This window comes from Cynara cardunculus, assembly GCF_001531365.2.
Source record: "Cynara cardunculus var. scolymus isolate 2C chromosome LG 11, CcrdV1, whole genome shotgun sequence".
In the NCBI taxonomy this organism is placed as follows: Eukaryota; Viridiplantae; Streptophyta; class Magnoliopsida; order Asterales; family Asteraceae; genus Cynara; species Cynara cardunculus.
The window spans coordinates 16,608,780-16,612,450 of NC_037538.1; positions in this window are offsets into that span (position 1 = coordinate 16,608,780).

Genomic DNA, 3,671 nt, shown 5'->3' on the forward strand with positions numbered 1-3,671 from the left:
TTTGTTGCTAATGTTGAATTTTAAAATGTTATCGTAATGTATTATTTTGTTGCTAATGTTGAATTTTAAAATGTTAATTTTGGAATTTCTAAGATGGCAGATAGACGTAATTGGAGTATCCAAGAAGAGGATGTACTGATTAGCATTTTACAAGAGATTGTAGCCGCCGGTGGTAGGAGTGATAATGGGTGTTTTAGGACCGGCACGTATGAGCAAATCGTGTTAAAGATGCGTGAAAAGATTTTGGGCCTTAATATAACATCAAAACACATCCAGAACAAAATGAAGCGGCTCAAGGATAAGTATTCAGCAGCTTATGGCATGCTGAATACAAGTGGTTTCGATAGGAATGATACGCATCAATGCGTAACGGTGGATGCTCAAGTTTTAGAAGAATACTTAAACGTAACACTTATATTTTTTATGTAATTATTTCATACTTAATTTCATTTGGATAGTGATTAACGTTATACATATTTATGCATTTTTAATAGAAACATCCAAGCAAAAATTTTATTGCCAACAAGCCGTTTCCTCAATATGAGCGACTAAAGACAATATTTGGAAAAGATCGAGCCACAGGATCGATGGCAGAATCTGTCGCTGATGCATTTGAGCACATAAATCATGAAAGTGAAGTCGGGGCTGATACTGAGGAATTGAACGTGCCTTTTACTACTCCTAATGGCGCTTCTGCATCATCCATTCCACAAGACGTAGAAGCATCATCTAAAAGAAGAAATAGAAAAGCGGGTGTTTCTGAAGATGTAATCAAGCTGATTGAGAAGGGGTTGAATTCGTTATCTGAGGAAATGGGTAAGTTGGTATCGGTTGTTGGTACTCCGGGTTTACAAACTATGCCCGATGAGTTAACCAACATGGGTTTTGATGATGATCAAGTTATTGCTATTAGCATGTATTTTGCCGATAACTCGATTCAACTACGCCAATGGAATAGCATTAATGCTACTTTGAAGCCAAAATTTGTGACGACCATCTTAAAAAAGTTAGACATGTGATGTTGGTTGGTAAACATTGGATCTTTTGTGCTTAAGTCTTTTGGTACACAATTGTAAACATTTGATCTTTTGTGTTTAGGTCTTTTGGTAAACATTTCAATTTTTGTTGGTGAATATGATGTTTAAATATTTTAATTTATGAATGTGAGTTTTTAATTAAGATTGATTTTGGAATTTTTAAATAGTATTTGTAAACATTTATATCTATTATTTAGTGAAAAAACACTAAACAGCTCACTGAGGGTAAATTGGTTATTTTAACCAGTTCTGTCATGTCCTGTCATGTATTACCAAACATTGAACAACTGTCATGTCATGTCCTGTCCTACAACTTTGGTCCCTAAGTCATGGTCATTTTCATCTTTTTACTATTATTCTTTAATCAATCAAAAAACCCCAGGGACAAAAATTTAGTTCTCCTACCAACATCGATTTCTTGGGCCCGCATAGTCTGCTCAGATCAAAACACATATCAAAGTCCAACCCAAATTAAATTTTCAAAACCAAATCAAGTTTAAAATCCAAATCCAAACCAAAATCTAAAAATAATGGACCATAAGCCAACTAATATGTATAAACATGCTACAGGAATCAAAGTCAAAGCCAAGTTAAAATCTCAAAATCAAACCCTTAAATGTATCTTAAAAGAGTAGATCATAGAGAAGAAGATACATGCACAGATCTATATCTCAAAATTAAAATCAGGCCCTAACACACACACACACATACACACATATATATATATATATATTATCTATGGTAGATAAAAAAAAGCAGAGCAAGAAGTATTCTGCCTTTTGCATCCCAACGAGATTACTTCAAAATCAACATATCTGATGGTTTGGTAGACCTAAAATGGGGAAAGGGACAATGGTGAGGTGTTTCGATGGTGCATGTGATAAACCCACAGAATTGTTTTAATGGTGCAAGTGATAAACCCATAGAATTGTTTCAACGATGCTTCAATGGTGCAGGGTGAGATCGTGGAGAGAGACACCGACGAGGAGGTCTGAACCAGATGGTTTGCTTTGGCCGGCGTTTTGGGTTTTGTTGTTGGCGGCAAGATGTATGTCGGCGAAAAATCATACATAAATAAAAACAGAGATCGACATGCAGTGGAAATACATCACAAGAAGGGGACGATGAGGGTTTTTCCATGAGAAACAGATCTGAAACGAAAACAGGTGGGCTGGAGAAGGAWCAGTGGTGCAGCTGTTCCTCTTACCATGTTCAAAAGAAAGGGTTGATGTTCTCTTACCGTCAAGGAGGGGTATTTACACCGAGGGGGAAGAGTGGAGATGGAGATGGAGATGGAGATAGAAGAGATCGGTGCTGAGAAATGAAGCAAAGGGATGTTTGGGCGCAGAGGGTAAGATACAGAGATGATACCTCAGAGATAATTAGATTTTTAATCCCTATAATTTACATAATTATTTTTTAGTCCCTATAATATTTTTTTTATTAACCTGGATATCCAACCCACAATGCTTTGCAGATAGGTCGAAGTCACCGCATTTGAACCTCTATGACCACAAGGGGATTTTTATTCCTCCGTGGATTTGAACATGAGACCTCATGATACTTTTGACATTTGGAGTCAAACTCAAACCAATGAGACACCACCCTTGTGGTTATAAATTTACATATTTACACAAAATGAAAAAGAGAAAAAAGAAAAGACTAAAACACCCTTTGACTAATGGATTTTCTTAACATCCATTAGAAGAAGGGACCAAATCCGGTCGTTTTATGTACCATAATAATGAATTTTTAAATTTCAAACTGTAGGGTGTGTTTGGTATGTGGAACAGGGTGGGACAAGACAGGACATGACACACTTGTCCCATGTTTGGTGTGTTTTTAAATGGAACTAGGTAGAACTAACTTGGACACGGGTGGGACACATGTGTTCACCCTTACCCCCTAGAACTAAGTGGAACAAGGTTTCTTTTTACAAATCTACCCATCCCTCTCCTCCATACGCATACGCAGACGCCTCCATAATCATATCCTTCCACGTTGCTCCTCCATACGCAGACGCTCCATCTCGCCGGCGACGGAAGTTCTACCTTCATCTCGATGAGTTCTACAGGTACACACAGTCTGCCTTCATCTCGACGAGCTCCATACACACAGTCCTTCGACGAGCTCCTTCTCCTTCATCAGGTACACGATTGCCCTAACTTCCTCGGTTGTTTGCTTTATTGCCCTAAATCGGTTGTTTGTTATGTTTGATTCGATTTAGGGTTTCATATGTATGAATCGATTTAGGGTTTGCTATGTATGAATCGATTTAGGGTTTGCTATGTATGAATCGATTAAAAAGTGAAATGCAATATCGACTAATTTACAACTCAAACAATGTCATGAATCGAAACACAAAAATCATACCAGAATGCACTCACTATCTCTTGGGCCTTTCTTTTCAGAATACCTCACCATATGGGGAGATCTAAAAAACAATCTATATGAAATTTTAGGGGTAAATGGATTCAAGAACCAAATTACAGCAATATTCTTGAACATATTTTGATTGCTACACATGGGAGCTTTTACCAAGTTTTTGCTGCTGTTTTGGTAGTTCAATTTAAAGGGATTGCATCTCATATTCACAGATTATGTGTTAAGTTTTTGCTGCTGTTTTGGTAGTTC